The sequence below is a fragment of the Canis lupus genome, chromosome 2 (assembly GCF_003254725.2).
Source record: "Canis lupus dingo isolate Sandy chromosome 2, ASM325472v2, whole genome shotgun sequence".
Lineage (NCBI taxonomy): Eukaryota > Metazoa > Chordata > Mammalia > Carnivora > Canidae > Canis > Canis lupus.
Genome location: NC_064244.1, coordinates 51,989,656 through 52,008,179, shown reverse-complemented (window position 1 = coordinate 52,008,179; position 18,524 = coordinate 51,989,656). Strand labels below are relative to the sequence as shown.

General features: G+C 42.6%; 1 long non-coding RNA gene across 3 annotated transcripts in view; it reads left to right on the top strand.

Annotated features, from left to right (window-relative positions):
* Window positions 1–204: 204 nt before the first annotated feature.
* Window positions 205–18,524, top strand: part of LOC112660201 (uncharacterized) — a 53,256-nt gene continuing 34,936 nt past the window's right edge. For all 3 annotated transcript variants that reach the window (XR_007406879.1, XR_004814100.2, XR_007406878.1), the window contains exons 1-2: window positions 205–409; window positions 8,950–9,033. This is a non-coding gene — a long non-coding RNA (uncharacterized LOC112660201). The remainder of the gene's footprint in view (window positions 410–8,949; window positions 9,034–18,524) is intronic.

Here is an 18,524-nt window from a genome sequence, read left to right as displayed (position 1 = left end):
CACCCCCAGCTGCCTGCCCTTTTTCGGGCAGGTAGTCTCAGCATCTAACCATGTGATACACTGTTCCACCAATCGCCAGCGAGGAGAGGGTGGGGAAGTCAGCTCTTGGCTGGAACACCGGCAGCAGGCCAGCTGCCATTGGCCGTTGCTGTTCCTACCTGATGAGCCCCCCACCCCCACCACCACAGCCCTAGGATTGGGCTTTCAGCCTCCACCCTCACGTATTAACCCCCCACCCCACCCCCCAGTCTCTCTAAACTCTGGTAATTGTCTTTAAATGTTATCTGAGGGCAAAACCACTACTCCAGAGGGCATCCGGTTTGTTCTTAAATAGAAAAAGAGACTCATACAGAGAAGGAGCTCACAGCTACAAAGGTGTGCACACGCGCATCAGTATGTACACGTACAGGTAGGTCATCCCCCGCCTTCTGAAAGTTTACCCCCTGCCTTGTCACTTTTCCGGATCACCTACATTAGGATGATAAAGGCTTTTCTCCCGAAGCTGAAAATCCTCTAAACAGGTACTAATGGAGGTTTTTCATAAAGCTGAGTGGCTTAATAGCAAACCTTCAGGAAGCAGGGGATACTCTACTGAAAGTTCCATAGGCACGCTCTGCTTTGAATGGGAGGTGAAACCGGTATCAACGTATACTTAGGTTTGTATAATAATAACGTATGTATGATTGTTGTGCATTGGTGTCTGCAGACTGTAAGCTCAAGTCACAATTTTTCATTTTAATCCTCACATATTTAAGGCCTAAGAGTGGGTCTGACGCATAGTAGATGCTCAAAAATATTTCATGAATAAACATAATGAACCCCCAAAAACCTCAAATTTAGTATAAAATTGAATATATTGCTCAATTGATGTAGCATAGAACCACGTTAAAAATCCCATTATTTGTGAGATGCTGCACGTAATCAAATGAAAGTTATGAAACACAGACAATAAATTATAAAAATACTATAAGAATAAATTATATATGTGTGTGTATTAAAATGTGGGCAGATGTACTGTACGATATTGACATGGGTGTTAAACCAAGTCACCTGAAATTCTCTACTTCTACTTCTCTCTTGGTCTTCACCGGTTCAATACATTAAAAACTGAAATCCTAATACTTTGCTCATACTTCTATATGCAGTTCCTAAAATATCACCTGAAACTCAGTAAGTATTTGTTGAGTATAAAATAGCCTGATTTGATTGCTTAGGCAAATCAAGCACAGCCTAAAGGCGTATGAATTTTGCCTTTAAAAAGGTAGAAAAAAAAATCTTTTCCATGTGCCTGATTGTTAAGAACTGAGATACAAACATCTTTCTACTTTGTTTCCTGCATTAGTTTTCTGTTGCTGTGTAATGAATAGTAAGTTCAGCAGCTTAAACAGTACCCGTTAATCAGCTCAGAGCTCTGTAGGTCAGCCCTCCGTCACGGCTTGACTGGGTTCTCTGGTTAGGGTAGCATGAGGCTGAAATCAGGGTATTGTCTGGACTGCGTTCTCATCTGGAGACTCCGAAGGAAAATCCACCTCCCAACTCATTCTTGTTGTTGGCAGAATTCGGTTCCTTGAATGTATAGGACTCACATCCCCCCCTCCTTTTATTTGCTTACTAGGGGTTGCTCTCAGCTTCTACAAGCATCCCTACATTCCTTGCCATGTGGCCCCCTCCACCTTCAAGCCAGCCATCAAATTACATCAAATCCTTCTGGCACTCACTTCGAATTTCTAGTTTTTTCCATCTTCGATCGCTGGATCCAGATTTAAAGGTCTTCTGTGGTAAGGTCATGCCCACCTGAATACTCTCCCTCTCTTGAACTCCACTGATTTGGGAAGTTAATTACATCTCGAAAATTCCCTTTGCCATAACATAATCATGAAAGTGATGTATCATTACATTCAGATTCTACCCACACTGATGGGAAGAGATTATACAAGGGCAAGGGGCATTGGGATCATCTCAGCATTTTGCCTATCATATTTTCTTGCCCCAGGGCTTTGGCTTGAGTCTAGATATTATCAATCCTCTGCATGTGTGCACGTGTGTGTATGTGCACGTGCATGCAGGTGTACGTGCATATGTGATGTGAGAGAGAGCGAGAACATGTGTGGTATGTGAGGGGCTGAATCATTCTGATCTCTGAGGTCATCAGGTTGGTCTATGAAACAGGATCATCCACAATAGCATCATTTTAAAATATGAATATTCTGCTCTGTTTGGGCTCTTGGACACCTTCTGTTCTTCTTTACCCACCACCTTTCCTGTCCCACTTTACAATACTTGGTTCAGCAGGACTTTCCCTTTTCCCTTGGCTTCTGTCTTCACAGAAGAAGACATGCCACATACTTTTGGTGAAAATAGCTGGATTGAAGGACTGAGGCCCAAGAATATGAGCACAATTTTTCCTCATGGTAATGGTTAGAAAGCTGTGGTGCTTAGGGCAAGTCTTGTAATTAGTTTCCATGGAACTGATGTCAAGTGATTATTCAAGATCTGCCCAAGGGTTTTGATTACAAATGTTTTTCCTGAGATACTGTATTCCTGTCAGCGTATTTGGGCAAAAGCTGCCATTAAAGTAGTGCAAGGTCAGTTATCTGGAGGTGTGAGATGACATGTTATCTAGCAAGAGGCTTCAATCCTGTTATTTCTGAGTAGAGGCTCTGTGTAAGGGGTGTGGTTTAAAATTTCAAAATCATAAAACAGAGAGCCTTGTTCTGGGCCGGGGATGCTGCACTGCTGGCCTATGGACCTCCGAGCTTCTCCGGGTAGGCTTCGAGGAGAGCCAGGGACCTTTTAAAATCGAATGCTAACTATAAATTTGTATGCTTATGTTTCTAGAGAGGGAAGGATGATATGATTAGGTCCACTCATGAGTCCAGTTGACCGGATTTAAAAATCATCAGGCTATTTGAAGACTATCTTTTCATGATCAAAGAAATCAGTGCCCAGGGAGGTAAAATGGCTCACCTGCAATCACAGGACTAGTTTATTTGCTAGGCAGCTAATATCAGATTCCTAGGCTCTTGATGCCCATTCTCAACAACCTGCACTTTACCACACCTTAACTTGAGAAAGATGTTTGAAGTCAAATAAGCATGACAGTCATGTACTAACTACACCAATATTACACTGTTCCTTCAGAAGTAGTTCTTTAGAGGGATGCCTGGGGGGCTCAGTGGTTGAGCGCCTGCCTTTGGATCAGGGCGTGATCCCAGAGTCCCAGGATTGAGTCCTGCATCAGACTCCTTGCGTGGAGCCTGCTTCTCCTGTCTCTGCCTCTCTCTGTGTTTCTCATGAATGAATAAATAAATAAAATCTTAAAAAAAGAAGTAGTTTTTTAGCTACACGGTGTTCTTTTTAAAAAGAAGTGAGCTGAAAATGGGGGAAAAATATATTAAGTTGAGACATATATAGATACTGCTGTGTACTCAGTAAAAATTCTATAAATAGCCATTGAATAAATGTGATGTTCTACTCACAAAATGAAGGTACATGAGGGACCTGTTATTCACTAGTCATACTATATGCTGGAATTACCATCAAAATTACTTTGGGGGCAAATACAGGTTTTTTTTTAAGATAAGTTAGATGCAAGCTCAGAAAATCATAATGAAAAAATGTATTAATGATGATAATGATAAGAGTATTTGAGTGAATTTGATGTACCAAGCATGACTGTGCTAAATGATTTATCTAAATTATCTCATTCAGTTTAATCCTTGCCAACATTCCATGAATTTTTTAAAAGATTTTATTTATTTATTCAAGAGAGACAGACACAGAGAGAGGCAGAGACGTAGGGAGAGGGAGAAGAAGGCTCCACGTGGGGAGCCCGATGCGGGACTCAATCCCAGGACCCACGGGGTCACGCCCTGAGCCGAAGGCAGATGCCCAACCACTGAGCCACCCAGGGGCCCCCAACATTCCAAGATTTAGTTGTTACCATTGAATCCACAGAAGAAAGAGGTGCAAAAAGCTTAGTTAGCTTGCTGAAGGTCCGAGTTAGTAAATGGCACAGGAGGATCTCAAATCCAGATGGTATTCTGCTCTAACCTCTAAGCATGGGGTCCACTCTCAATAAATTGGAATAAACCATGCAACAGGCAAGTAACAAAAGCAATATTAATTATCCTCAAGGCAGCATTAATGAACCACCTCCCCACCCCCTCAAAATGCACCCACACAAATTTATCTTTAGGACTTACCTCAACATTAGCCGTACACTTTTCTTTTGCTGCTGGTCTTCCTTTGGGTCCAGGATTCACTGAATTAACAGAAAATAAATATTTTTTTACCAAAGCCTATTAATATAAAAAATAACAACATAGAAAAACCCCTAGAGACACCAGGAAAGTTGATTGTAAAAACTTGGGGCCAAAGGCAGTGGAAGGGGAATCTTTTTAAGGCAAACTAAATGTCTACTCAAAGTAGTGCAAGAAGTCTAGATTCACCACTTGAATAGCATGAGTATTTCCTTTTTTTTTAATTTATTTTTTATTGGTGTTCAATTTACTAACATACAGAATAACCCCCAGTGCCCGTCACCCATTCACTCCCACCCCCCGCCCTTCTCCCCTTCCACCACCCCTAGTTCGTTTCCCAGAGTTAGCAGTCTTTACGTTCTGTCTCCCTTTCTGATATTTCCCACACATTTCTTCTCCCTTCCCTTATATTCCCTTTCACTATTATTTATATTCCCCAAATGAATGAGAACATATAATGTTTGTCCTTCACCGACTGACTTACTTCACTCAGCATAATACCCTCCAGTTCCATCTACGTTGAAGCAAATGGTGGGTATTTGTCATTTCTAATAGCTGAGTAATATTCCATTGTATACATAAACCACATCTTCTTTATGCATTCATCTTTCGTTGGACACCGAGGCTCCTTCCACAGTTTGGCTATCGTGGCCATTGCTGCTATAAACATCGGGGTGCAGGTGTCCCGGCGTTTCATTGCATCTGTATCTTTGGGGTAAATCCCCAACAGTGCAATTGCTGGGTCGTAGGGCAGGTCTAGTTTTAACTCTTTGAGGAACCTCCACACAGTTTTCCAGAGTGGCTGCACCAGTTCACATTCCCACCAACAGTGTAAGAGGGTTCCCTTTTCTCTGCATCCTCTCCAACATTTGTTGTTTCCTGCCTTGTTAATTTGCCCCATTCTCACTGGTGTGAGGTGGTATCTCATTGTGGTTTTGATTTGTATTTCCCTGATGGCAAGTGATGCAGAGCATTTTCTCATATGCGTGTTGGCCATGTCTATGTCTTCCTCTGTGAGATTTCTGTTCATGTCTTTTGCCCATTTCATGATTGGATTGTTTGTTTCTTTGGTGTTGAGTTTAATAAGTTCTTTATAGATCTTGGAAACTAGCCCTTTATCTGATATGTCATTTGCAAATATCTTCTCCCATTCTGTAGGTTGTCTTTGAGTTTTGTTGACTGTATCCTTTGCTGTGCAAAAGCTTCTTATCTTGATGAAGTCCCAATAGTTCATTTTTGCTTTTGTTTCTTTTGCCTTCGTGGATGTATCTTGCAAGAAGTTACTGTGGCCGAGTTCAAAAAGGGTGTTGCCTGTGTTCTTCTCTAGGATTTTGATGGAATCTTGTCTCACATTTAGATCTTTCATCCATTTTGAGTTTATCTTTGTGTATGGTGAAAGAGAGTGGTCTAGTTTCATTCTTCTGCATGTGGATGTCCAATTTTCCCAGCACCATTTATTGAAGAGACTGTCTTTCTTCCAATGGATAGTCTTTCCTCCTTTATCGAATATTAGTTGCCCATAAAGTTCAGGGTCCACTTCTGGATTCTCTATTCTGTTCCACTGATCTATGTGTCTGTTTTTGTGCCGGTACCACACTGTCTTGATGACCACAGCTTTGTAGTACAACCTGAAATCTGGCATTGTGATGCCCCCAGATATGGTTTTCTTTTTTAAAACTCCCCTGGCTATTCGGGGTCTTTTCTGATTCCACACAAATCTTAAAATAATTTGTTCTAACTCTCTGAAGAAAGTCCATGGTATTTTGATAGGGATTGCATTAAACGTGTATATTGCCCTGGGTAACATTGACATTTTCACAATATTAATTCTGCCAATCCATGAGCATGGAATATTTTTCCATCTCTTTGTGTCTTCCTCAATTTCTTTCAGAAGTGTTCTATAGTTTTGAGGGTATAGATCCTTTACATCTTTGGTTAGGTTTATTCCTAGGTATCTTATGCTTTTGGGTGCAATTGTAAATGGGATTGACTCCTTAATTTCTCTTTCTTCAGTCTCATTGTTAGTGTATAGAAATGCCACTGATTTCTGGGCATTGATTTTGTATCCTGCCACGCTACCGAATTGCTGTATGAGTCCTAGCAATCTTGGGGTGGAGACTTTTGGGTTTTCTATGTAGAGTATCATGTCATCGGCGAAGAGGGAGAGTTTGACTTCTTCTTTGCCAATTTGAATGCCTTTAATGTCTTTTTGTTGTCTGATTGCTGAGGCTAGGACTTCCAGTACTATGTTGAACAGCAGTGGTGAGAGTGGACATCCCTGTCTTGTTCCTGATCTTAGGGGAAAGGCTCCCAGTGCTTCCCCATTGAGAATGATATTTGCTGTGGGCTTTTCATAGATGGCTTTTAAGATGTCGAGGAATGTTCCCTCTATCTCTACACTCTGAAGAGTTTTGATCAGGAAGCATGAGTATTTCCATCTGTTCTCAGTGCTTCCATACAACATAGTTCACGTACAGATTAAAAAAAAACAAAACACCAACTTTTCATTGACATGTAACAAACATGCAGTAAAGACCACCCATTTCCTGGGGGTCTTCAGTTCGATTCTGACACCTTTCAGGGTGACTGAATTTGGATCCTTGGAAGGATGTCTGATAGACTCTGATGGCAAAGTGGATCCAGGAGTGACCTCGTTGTTCCATGTGGCTTTACACTTGTGCCTCAGTAATAAGAACCAACCTGATCCACCCAGTTTATATTCAAACGTATCATAAGGAAAACTTGGATGAGCCAGCTGTTCTAGGGCATTTATACGACACCACCAGGAGTCCTGGCGTCCGTTACTGCTGTGGGAAGCTTTAAAATACCAGCGACAGCTGCCTGCATGTCCCCAAAATGTTGTGAAAATAGCTGTGGAAAATGGCTCTCATTTACTGAGGGTGTCTGCAGATGCCAAACCAAGCCTGGCTCTTGCACAGGGTGGAGGAAAGGTCACGGCCTCGTACGTGAACAGGCTTGGTTCTCACCCACCCTCATCTCCTCACTCACAGTCGACAGGCTGGACAGCATCAGTGATTTCAAAGAAGAGTCTGAGAGAATGAGGATTTTCCTCTTTCCTCTCCTCTGTCCCAAGTTATCAGATCCTTTGGATGAGAGGAGAATAATTCCAGTAAAACAGGAGGGCACGTGATATGATGAGCACTGGGTGTTATATGCAATGATAAATTATTGAACACTTCATCTGAAACTAATGAGGTACTATATATTGGCTAATTGAATTTACATAAAAATATATTAAAAAATAGTTAACAATTCAGGAAGCTTTCAGGCCTAAGGACTTCTTTGCATCTTTATTTTCTTCTTGAAGACGCCTGTGTACATATAAAAATATTAAATACAATCTGTGCACTTTTCTCCCATTAATCTGTGTTGTCAATTTAATTTTTAAGCGTGGCCACAAACACAAGGTAGAGAGGTTCCCTCACTACGCTTCCCTCTCCTTGAGGTCCTGTAAGCCTAGCCCCTCCCCATGCTTTCTGGATTTCACACTGAGCACTGGTTGAATGGCGTTCCTCCCAAATTCATGTCTACGGGGAGCCTCAGAAGGTGCCCTTATTTGGAAATAGGGTCTTTGCAGATGTAATGAATTAAGAAAGTCATACGAGATTGGTGCGGGCCCAGATGAGGACATAGACACAGACAAACAGGCAGGAAGTCCATTTGGGATGGAGGCAGAGTTTGGAGCGATGTGGCCATAGACCAAGGAACACCAAGACAGGCCAGCAGCCACCAGAGGCTGAAAGAGGCAAGGAAAGATTCTTCATTGGAGCCTTGCAAGGGAGCGTGGCTCTGTCAACACTTTGATTTTAGACTATGAGCCGCCAGAAATCCGAGAAAATACATTTGCCATTTAATGCGCCCTGGTCTGCACTACTTTGCCATGACAGCCCTAGCAAACAAGGATTTTGGTACCAAGAGTAATTCCTTGACAACTTTACGTCCATTATTTCCATTCCTTGCATCTTCCATTTCTCCTCAAGCACCCTCTTTTTTCACACTTACACTATCCTGATATAAATTTTTTTTTTTAATTCTCAATTTCAAGTGTCTTGATAGCCCTTCAATAACCTGTTTCTGTTTCCCACTGCCAAACACCTTCTTTCTCTGCACTATTAAGTTCAGTGAATAAGTCTCAACTATCATATCCAGTTCCAACTCTTAGGGCCGGGTGCTCCAGGCTTTTTCTTCATTTGGTTTCTCTCAACTTATCAGACTGCTTCAGGTGTTTCCTCCACTGTAAGTAGATGATCCTACCTCTAAGTCTCTGCTTGTGCTGTTTCCCCTTCTTTTATTTCAGAAATGCCTGAAAGCCCCTGTGGCCCCTCTCTCCTCCTCTGTCCATCTCTAAAAGCCTACTCGGCTTTCAAGACCTAACTAAAGGGCTCTCTCCTTTGCAAAGATTCTTTCACGTTCCTTGGAACACCCTTGTTCCTGCATTTTCTGAACTCCTTTCATAATTTATGTCATCACCACACTTACGTGTCTTGTTTTTTTCCCAATGATTCTGTAATATATGTTTTAGCCTAACTCGACTGTAAGCTGTTTAGTACCAAAGACTGTGCCATCACAGCTTTATGTCTTCATATCCTTTCTATACCCTCATAGGACTGAGCATTATTATGAGCACACATTAAGATTTAGATACATTCATGTTTATGAATTACAGGGCGGTCATGGGATCTTCGGCAACCATAGCCAGGGATTTCTGTCAGGAGAGAATGTGCTTAATCTACTAAAATTTTCTGAGAGGGTAAGTAAGCATGCGGACATAATTTCTTTAACCTTTCAAAAAGCCTTGACAAAGTTCCACACCAGAGGTTATTTAAAAATAAAAGTGAGTCACGATGAGATTGTGGGGAATGTTTTGTCATGGTTAGGGAACTGGCTTAAGGATCAGAAACATCCTGAACCAACGCTTCTAGTAACCAATTCCATATGCTTACAACTTTCCACCCAGAGAAAATGGGCCCTTCTCTGAACCGGGAGGTAAGATGGGGGGATCCCCAAATCGTGCACCACTCAGCTTTATTTAGCATGTTTGGGAAGAGAGGGTTTACAGTGAATTTTTTTCTCAGAATTAAAATGCCAAGTCAGAGGAGGGACAGCTCGAGAAAACCTTAGGAGGATACATGTCATCAAAGAAGTGACTGATGAGTCTGCATGCTGGCAACGATAAGGGAACACGTTAGGGAAAAAGCGACACAAGCTAGTTTTAGGAAGTGATGACTTCTGAGCTATCCATTACCACCAAGGAAGGGAACCAAGACACTGGGTTCTCTGGACAGACTAATAGCCTGCACCTCTTGAACAGTGTTGTTAAAATATTTGATCAACATTTCTAATAGAGGCCAAGAGATGACTGGGGAAGAGCTAAGAAGGTGGCAGCTCTCAACCTTTTTTCTATCATTCCATGAAATTCAGTTCGACCCCAAAGTTGCATATCTGCATCAGGGAAACCAAACAAGTCAGCAGTTGACCAAATGTGCCTATGTAGTGACTGTCTCCTATCACTCTAAAATGGATCCTGGATTCTCTTCTCCTTACTCCAAGAAATATGGTCACTCCAAATGTATTCTTATTTGATAATGGAGGGAGTTTTAATATAAGAACAGTTGGGGCAGCCCAGGTAGCTCAGTGGTTTAGCGCCGCCTCTGGCCCAGGGTGTGATCCTGGAGACCTGGGATCAGCCCACGTCCGGCTCCCTGCATGGAGCCTGTTTCTCCCTCTGCCTGTTTCTCTCTCTTTCTTTCTCTGTGTCTCTCATGAATAAATAAATAAAATCTTTAAAAATATATAAGAACAGTTGTCTTGTTGCTGAAAATTAGTCTTTGGAGGAAAGGGGAATGTACACATGACCTGAAAGACATGGATGGTCTGCAAGAGAGGGCTTTATTGCAGGAGTATGGTTCCCACCTTAGGAAAAAAAATGGTGTCTAGAATCATCTAGAATTATCAGGAGCAGGTGAGCCGAGAGAGGCATGTGGACAAGTGAGACTGGATACTGCAGCCTTTGCAGGTGCATATTTTGCAGCTGCAAATCTCAAGTCCAGAAATTTCTGCAACAAATAATCACAGGAAAAGTGAAAATTTCAACCCCTAGGCTTTCATCTTCCTATAAAAAAGAATTTAAACAGAAAACCAGTAAGCGAGAAGCTAGTCTTATTTTAGGTATAAGCCCATCTGCTGGCAAAGCCTAGATTAGAACAGTTCAGAGGAAAATCATGATTTTGAATTAGACAGATAACAGTGACTCTGCTCTTTAGCAACCCAAATATATAAAGTAGAAGTCATGCTAGGTTGAGCACCAAACAATGATGTGCAAGAACTATCTTGAAAGGGGGAAAGTGGGGCTTTTTTCTTCTTATTTCTCTCCTTTGAATTAAAAACAAAGTCCTGCAAAATGGTCACAGATATTTCTTTTTAGGCAAATTGACAAACTATTAGTTTATAAAAAAGAAATGAAGGAAGGAAGATACTGAATCTATGGTGATGGGCACAGAAGAAGAGCTGACCCTGGGCTGGCCCTTAGTGAAAGAAGTTGAATCAAGGATTAAGGAAACAGGGGCACCTACGTGGCTCAGTGGTTGAGCGTCTGCCTTCGGCTCAGGTTGTGATCCCAGGGTCCTGGGGTCAAGTCCCGCATCAGGCTCCGTGGAGGGAGTCTGTTTCTCCCTCTGCCCATGTCTCTACTTCCCTCTCTCGTGAATAAATAAATAAAATCTTAAAAAAAATAATTAAGGAAACAGAAGACCAGAGCAAGAAACAGATGACAGTGGGGAGGGCAGGAATGACTTGACTTCCAGAGTAGCATCAGAAAGGACTTCTTTTTTTCCCTCAAGGGTCATGAACACATTTTTCAGGAAGGCACAAAACATTAGAAAAAGTGAGTAATCTTTCTGATGGAAACAAACTACATCAGGTGTCCATGAATTCCTGAAAGGAAGAAGAATGATTTCCTCAATACAGTGAATGTTTAACCTTGCTGAGCAACAACACTGTGACAGTCAATGCTGGGGACACCCTCCTGGACAAGGCTCCACCCTGGCCTTCATGGAACTTACCATGGAACCCCTTTGTGAGGGGGCAGTACCACACATGTAAACACACACACGAAGCCCTCAGGGGCCTCCTGTACCTTTCTCATCTGCCTCACTCTCTCTCCTCCTCTGGGGGTAGCTCAGTCAACCTTCTTCCACAGCGAGTCACACCATGTTGTGGTGGACTGTTGCCCTGGGAGCTTCTCGAAATTATAGATTATATTTTGCGCATAATATAAATGAACTTGTCTACTTAGTTAAATAATTGAAAGAAGTGCCCCAGAGAGGTTTGAGACACTATATGGAGATACCTAACAGTCAAAGTGCAAAGGTAAATAAACGCAATAACAAATAAGGGGTGGGGGCGCCTGGGTGGCTCAGCCAGTTAAGTGTCTGCCTTCGGCTCAGGTCATGACCTCAGGGTTCTGGGATCAAGCCCTGCATCCAGCTCCCTGCTCAGTGGGGGAGTCTGTTCCTCCCTCTCCGATTGCCACTTCCCCCAGCACTCATACTCTCTCAAATAAAGAAAATCTCTAAAAATAAAAAATAAAAAAAAATTAAGAAGGGGTGAAATTGGAGCAAAGGGAAACAGGTTAAGAAAAATAAACTATACCTAGGACCAATTAGAAATTCTTAAACTTGATTTTGAAGGGTGGATGGCAGTTTTCCAGGATGAGTAGTGAGGTTAGGGGAATTCTAGAGAGCTCTAGAAAATCCTGGTGCTGGAAGCCAGGTGGGAGAGGTGGCGGTGGTGTGGCAAGGGCAGGCCGAGAGGGGAGCTGTATCACAGAGGGCTCCAGGCACCATGCTACGGGGGAGGTTTTCATCTTGTGGGAAACTGGGAGCCAAGAAGTGTCATGACTGGATCTATATTTCAGAAACATCTCTCTAACAACAGCTTGTAGGAGATGTGAGAGCCTAAGTAGGAGCCTGGTCAGGTCCTTCTTTTATTAAACTCTCCTCAAAACTCTCACCATTTTCTCTATGAACCTCAGAAGACAATCTTACCTCTTATTTTCCTATTTCCAAGAAGGCAGATGTACCATTCAGTGGGGACACTTTGAATACCTGCCCTTTCTGTCAGTCAGCTAGAGGCACGCCGCCACCACCCTTGCCTCCGTCACTGCTAGTCAACGACAGAGCTGGCTCTTCTCCTTGGTTTTCTCATCCCTTGCTTCTCCAGTTAAGTTGCTGTAACTTTTCTACATTTACAGTCGGTATTTTTTCTCTTCTAACTCACTCACCAACCCACTTCATTCTGCATTTGGGATCCCACAAAGGCCAGTGCATCCCACTGGCCTCCAGTGACCTCCAATTAGCTGTCTAAAGAATACTTCCATTCCTATCTTTTTTGACATCACCATGGCATCTGAACCAGCTGACTACCCTCTCTTTGAAACTTCTTCATTTCCCCTGTTACTTTCCATGTAGAAACTATTATCACCAAGTCTCTTGCTTTTTGCAGGCTATGAATCTTCTGCTTGTCTTTTAAAGTTAAAGTTGCTCAGAACTATGTATCTGGACTCCAGAAAAAGATGAATTGCAAGGACACATTTGGTTGGCCACCATCAGACATGGAGCCACATGAAATCTTAAGGAAAGAACAAGGTCCATTATGGAATCCTAAGGAATATCAATATTTATAAAGTGGGGAAAAGAAACCAGAAAAGACAATGACGATGCAATGCAATGACAATGCAATCAGAAGAGCCGACAGACAAAAGGGAGAGAAACGTGGGAAAAACCATGGAAGAGGGGCACCTGGGTGGTTCAGTAGCTTAAGTGTCTGACTCTTGATTTGGGCTCAGGTCATGAACTCAGGGTCATGAGATCGAATCCCACATTCAGTTCTGGCGCTCAGCACAGCATCTGCTTGAGACACTCTCTCTCCTTCTGCACCTCCCTCTCTCTCTCTCTCTGACTTAATTAATTAATAAAATCTTGGAAAAAAAAAAGAAAAGATAAGTCATGAAGGAGTTTCATGTCCTTTGGGAAGGCCAGATAGGGTAATACAGAGTCCACTGGATGAGACAAGGGTCTCGCATGGCCTTGGAGGGGACAATTTCAATGGAGTCATGAGAACAGAAGCCCATGTGTGTGGGTTACTCCAACAAATGGAGACATCAAATTCTACTTCATTTTTTAAGAAAGTGTACCTGAAATAAGGGGAGGAATAATTTGGGAAGGAATATGGAGGTCCTTTAGAATGGTAGAGATCTGAACACACTTAGAAGCTCTAGGCAGTCTTTAAAACTGTCAAGAGACAACTAATGGCAACTTAAGTGGACGTATAAGTATTTTATTTGGTTTATTGTAAAAAATATGATGTGTTGGCTTATTAGAATTTTTTTGGAGAGTCAGTTGGCTTTGTGTATGCAAATTATTGATGCGAGGTGGCATCATAAAATATAAAACAGCTTGGTAAATGCTGATATAGCAGAAAGGGGCACAAAGTTGGTATCCAGAGACCTGGAGCTGTTCCCAACCAACAGTTTAACCTCTTAGGTCTCTCTTTCCTCCTTGCAAGTTGACAGATTAACTAAGACGATCTAGTGTCCATAGGTTTTTCCAAGGCTTCTTTCTCCTCCAACCTCTTCCTTGTTTTTCAAACTAAACTTCTCTCTTTCGAAGTCTGTGGTCATGTTCTCCTGGGTTGTGGATTCCTAATGAAAATCTTTAAATTTTATATTTTCACTTGAATGGCAAAGAAGCAGTACATTTTGGATTATCTGCATGATGAACCTACGTCTATAGATTTCAGCCCCTGCATGTATTTTCAGATTTGCAAATGTACATCTCAGATAGCTTTTTGATCTCTAAAAGGATTTTAAGTAACTTTTATTATTTTTTTATATTTTTAAAGATGGTACTTATTTATTCATGAGAGAAACAGAGAGAGAGAGAGAGGCAGAGACATAAGCAGAGGGAGAAGCATACTCCCTGTGGGGAGCCTGATACAGGACTTGATCATAGGACCCCAGCATCATGACCTGAGTTAAAGGCAGTGTAACCCAAAATGCTGGCAGACAAGAAGAGAGGTAAGTTGAACCCCCTAATTGATGGGTTCTGGTCAAGTGAAGGTCAAAATACATTACAGTGTTCTCAAGAAACAGGTTTGGAGAAAGTAGGATGAAAAAATATGTTGGGAAAATGGAATCATGACATCACAAATAATACTGCAGGTGCAGGAAACTTAAAAGAATCTTGGCCATGGCAATTGGCACCCTTTTCACATTGAGCAAGAAGATTTCATTCCCACAATGCAAATTCATTGCCTATGTTACTTCATTTGAATTTTATGCATTTTCAATTTATGCTGAATTCATAATTATATTTTGATTTGATAGTTTAAAAGCTATGGATATAAGGAGTTAATGCCTGAATTTATATGCATGTAGATATTTAAGTAACATTTTAATTAAAATAATTTTAATTAAATAATTTTAATTAAATAATTGAGGTTAGCACATTTATCTTAAGAATTGTTTTTTCTTAAAAGATGTCCATACCTAAGGTTTGAGAATCTGGTCTTGATTTTAAAGTTTTATATATTTCTCTAAATTCCCTTGAGCAAAGTGTGGGGAAGCAGACAATATTGGGAACTAATATTGATACTGATGACCCAAAGAAAAGCCTGACAATTCTGGGGACTTTATGGGCAGAGTTTTCCCAGCCAGACTCATTTCCTCCCATCAGGGAAAAGTCACAGGGAAGGGTAGCATTAGATCTCAGAATCAATTTGTCAGATTGCTGGGAGGAAGCCAGCCCAATGGGGGCAGGCTGGGGAAAAAGAAACTCCACAGAGGCAATGTTGGTGTTATATATGTTAAAGGAATTGGGTTTCAAAGTTAAACAGTCAGAAAACCAAAAGCAGGTTTTCAAAAGGCCAGTTCAAGGCTGGAGCGTAAATAAATGAAGCAGCCAGGAGGGTATCTCCAATGTATCAGCAATGGTCACATCATCTAGAGAGGACTGTATTCAGTTGGCAGCTCCATGGTCCAAGTGAGGAGGGAAAGCAAAGCTTGATGAAAACAGTAGGACATGGCATCAAGTAAGACTGTGAAAAAGGATTAAAGACACCAGAGGTGTTTTGCTTGGTCAGGTAAACTGAAAGATTAAGAATTTATTTCTATTGACTAATGTAACCAAGGGGGAACACACGAAACTGGGCACCAGTAGTTCTCCATCTCAGGTAGAAAAAAGAAAAGTGGGGCACAATGTAGACTGTAGGGATTTCCGCTGGTCACATTCAAGGGAAGGACTTTAAAGGGAGCTCAGGAAGAATTCAGTGGATTCTCTCTAGAAGGCATGGACTCGGTCTCTAGGAGCACTTGCAAAGCAATTTGCTGAATTTCAGTTCCGCCAGAATGAGCTCTCAACGTGCTGGCCATCTCTGTGAACCTCGGACAAGGAACAGGAGAAGTCAGCGGGTGAGAGATGACCGACTCCCAGCAGGAATGTCAGAAGTGGAAAGAGAAGGCCGGGTCTCGCTTAGGGATGTTGCGGAGGAAGCCAATGGAGTGTGACTTGGCCAGAAACTGCCCTGGTAGGAAAAGGATGAGTCAGTGAATCCAAGGTTGCCTGCTGAAAAGGGGGAGGTCATGTTTGAAGTTCATGGAGTGGAAGGAGCTGTGTAAATATTAGGCTTTTTCTTTTTTTCTTTTTTTCTTACTAAGGTTCACATACAGCAAATTACATTTTATATTTGCTAATGCTTTTTTTTTCTAAGTGTGACTCCTCCAGCAGCTTCTTCGGCCTCTTCTCAGCAAAGGGTTGGTGGTGGTGGTACTGGTGGGGGGTCTTTTTCCCTCAGGTTTTTAATCTTTGTCGAAGGCCAGATGCTGCTGTTTCACTGGAGAGCTCCCCAGAAAGAACACTTGAACAACAAGACAAGGAGGGGGCAGATGTACTGAAAATCTAGCTTCTTGCAAGGCAGATTGAGAAATTCTTGCAAGTGTACCTCGTCCGGTTTCCACTCTTGTTTAACCTGGCAAATGTGGACTGGAAAAAGAAAAAGAAAAAAAAATGTAGCACACTTCAACGATGCTGTGAGTTCTTAGGTGGCTACTTGAAAAGTTCAGACATCGGGCACAGCTCTCTGAAGAGTCCAGAGAGAAATCTGTTGTAGAGGGATGGTTACTGTGTGAGACATCCTGGGAAAACATTGGAAAATGTGACTTTTCTCACGACATTTGCTGCCTCTGCCTTTACCATGAGCAAAATCTGAGGATCAATGAATTCCTATGAAGTGAAACCTGATGGCTCCCTCGATGCCCCTTCCTGAGAAAGTGGGGGACCTCTTTCCGGGAAGACGCCTTCTCTGTGTGTGTGCTTTATACCTGGAATTGAATTAGGGATGGGGAAAGGGAGGATATTCGGGAAAGGTTTGAATAGCATTTTTTTTTTTTATGACCACACCTTCTTGAAGTTGGCATGTGAATCACACTGAGGATATTTTTGATAAACTCGGATGTTGAGAAACTGGAACCAAGTAGAGTCTGAGTAAATTAGCTCCATATACTTTGAACTAAAAATGGAACAGATCTATCAAATTATGGAATGTTAGTCTACATCAACTAGAAACTAGTGTAAGTGCCTACAGTCGAAGATGATTTTTGCATCCCTCATGAAGTTCCCTGAGGCTTATCCTCTCCACACATTTAAATGAATAACCACAGAGACTAATGAGTGATTTACGAGTGGATGAGGGAGAGAGACCCTCTCTTGTCATTACTACAAAGTTCGAAGGCAGGGGTGGAGTGGAAAGAGCAATGGACTAGGAATTAGCACATCTGGGCCTTGACTCCTCCCTGACTGGTTTACATAACCTCCCCGGGCATAAATTTCCCCATTTGGAAAAAAAAAAGAGTGCCTCCAGAAATCTCTCTGTAACCTCTGCTTATTGCCCTCCATGTAACTCAGTCTCAACAGGTCCAGTTTTGACCCATTCCCTGCATCTTCCCGAACCTTCTGATGCAGTGAGAGAGCCACTGTCCACCTGACCATCGGAGAACAAAGTGATAACCCACCCCCTTCGCCTCCATCCCTTTCTTTCTACCCTCCCTAATCTGCCTCTCATTCAGTTGGTAGTATGTGGGAGGAAAGAAGACATTCCATTTCCAGGCTTGGCCCCTAAACCCTCTGCAAGGTTTGTAAGGAATGCAAACAGGTAGGAATTGGTAAGCCCCCTGGGTGGGGGTTGGCCTGCTTTTCGGGTCATACCTAATCACAGAATGGGAGCTGTGATGGGGCTCAGAGTCTTCATGGAATACCAGCCTCACTTCTCTTGAGATAAGGAGACCGAGTCCCAGGTTGATGGAATGACTTGGCTGTATTTCTCACGCATGGATTCCCAGAGCTGCGGGCCCCCGGAGAGCCTGCCTTATCACAAGAACTGTTGGCTCTCTTCAAGGTCTCAGGTGGTCAAGAGCCAACAGAAGGTAATGATCAACGGCAATGATTAACTCATTACCAGTGCCTTGAACAAACGTCTTACCCTTTAATTGGTTTTACATCTGACTTTGTTTCCTTCTGTCTCTCCTCCTCCTGCCCCTCCTCTTTCTCCTGTCCTCAGTGCTACATCCTCCTGTTTTCATACTGTCAGCTACACTGCAGAAACCAAACTTCCCCTGGGAGCAGCTGCCACCATCATTACTGAGACCCTGGGCTTTTCTGTGGCCCTTTTGGAGGCCGAGTAGGGCACCTCAAACCTCAAACCCTCCTCTCTAAGGAAAGGCACTCTGCCTGCAGGGTGCAGAGAAGGGAGCCTTGGCTCATTCTGGGGAACTGAAAGCTTTTGGCATTGGGGATCTAAGGCAGCTGGCGCTTGGACACCTGTGCTTCTGGATGGTCTCCAAAGTAGTTGTAGCTGAGTTTCCTTATACTTGGTGTCTCTCATCTAAATAGGTTTGGGTCCTATGTCTTTCACCTCTCCCAGGTCCTGGGAGGTCCTCGCCGTGTAGGTCTCAGCTGAGCAGTGACGCTCGGGACCTCTGGCCAGATGCTGCTGCTTGGCCATGTCCTGTATCTGGGGGCACTGCCTCTCAACACCACCCTGATCCTCTGTATGTATGAGATGAACTGAGCAGCTGCTACAATCACTCCTCCGATTTCCTAACAATAATCTGAGAACATTTTGGGAAGAGTACATTTAAATATTTAAAACCAGACCAAGGAATCCCTGAGAAGAGGCAGAAGACATTTC